Raw genomic sequence first — 1,310 nt, 5'->3', positions numbered from 1 at the left:
CTTAACGTTTGGTAGCCTGATTTATTTTTCTCCCTCGCGACCCTTACTAGCTGTTCTTGGGATGAAGGTTTTATCCGTAGGATGGGTTTTTTTTGCATGCCCTGGGTACAAGAAAAACGTCCAGCAATGTGGGGAGCTCATTTGGTATTACTGCAAAAATTGGAATTGTGTAACTTCTAATGATGGAGAATGGAAGTAGCAGGTAAATATCCAGGACTATGTAACATTCTCCTTTGCCAAGCCCAGACATACTTATGTGTCAGGAAAATGTAAGGTGTGTGATTGGATAAAAGTCTCGTTTACTGAACAGGGAAAGAAGGAGTTAGCTAAGTGGAAATCTGAGCTTACTTGGGGTCTCCAAATTTGGTATAGGGGATATCCCTCTGGGGTGATAAGCATTGTACAGGAAATAGAACCTTTAGATACTGGGTCAGTAGGTCCAAATGGAGTGTTAAACCCTCCGCAAAAAGGAACCATACCCCCTACAGAGAAGACGGTGAGGGAACCAAGCACTGCAACTCCTGATGTTACAGACCCTCTCTGGAATTTAATGATAGCAGCCTATCAATCACTTAATCAGACTAGCCCTAACCTAACTCAAACTTGTTAGCTATGTTACGATGCAAAACCTCCGTTTTATGAAGCGATAGGTATTAACACCTCTTTCAGTTATTCTCATGACCTGAACCCAAAGAATTGCTCTTGGAAAAACCGTAAAGTAGGAATTACTATACAACGTGTAACAGGGAAGAGCTTATGTGTGGGGAAGCCTCCCAACGCCCAAGAGCGTTGCACCTCATACATTGAAATAAACCCGTCCTTTAATTGGATTATTCCCAGGGAAAGGGGTTGGTAGCTTTGCTCAAAAGCAGAACTATTACCCTGTTTAAACTTGAAAGTACTCAATCTGTCCTCAGATCATTGTATGATGGTAACTGTCCTGCCCCGAATCCTTTATCACCCAGAAGAAGAGATGTATGTACAGTGGAGCGGAATCAATAGAGAAAGAAGGGAGCCACTCACTATAGCCCTTACTCTAGCTACTCTGGTTAGCTTGACAGGGACCAGTCTAGGAATAGCTTCTTTAACAGTACAGAACCAAAGCATGCATTCCCTGAGGGCAGCTATAGATGAAGACCTTGAAAGAATAGAAGACTCTATCTCAAATTTAGAGAAATCCCTAACCTCACTGTCGGAGGTTGTGTTACAAAATCGCCGAGGGTTAGATCTCTTACTTCTCCAAAAGGGGGAGCTGTGCGCAGCCCTGAAAGAAGAATGCTGCTTCTACGCTGACCACACGGGAGTGGTCC

The 1,310-nt window shown here is 43.5% G+C and overlaps 1 pseudogene; it reads right to left on the bottom strand.

The window, feature by feature from the left end:
• Positions 1 to 1,310, bottom strand: part of LOC103196358 — a 6,972-nt pseudogene that overhangs the window by 4,584 nt on the left and 1,078 nt on the right.

Source organism: Orycteropus afer, unplaced genomic scaffold (genome assembly GCF_000298275.1).
Source record: "Orycteropus afer afer isolate SDZICR_OR568_19922 unplaced genomic scaffold, OryAfe1.0 scaffold00065, whole genome shotgun sequence".
Lineage (NCBI taxonomy): Eukaryota > Metazoa > Chordata > Mammalia > Tubulidentata > Orycteropodidae > Orycteropus > Orycteropus afer.
The sequence above is the reverse complement of the archived record's forward strand: the minus strand, read 5'-3'. Positions and strand labels throughout refer to the sequence as shown.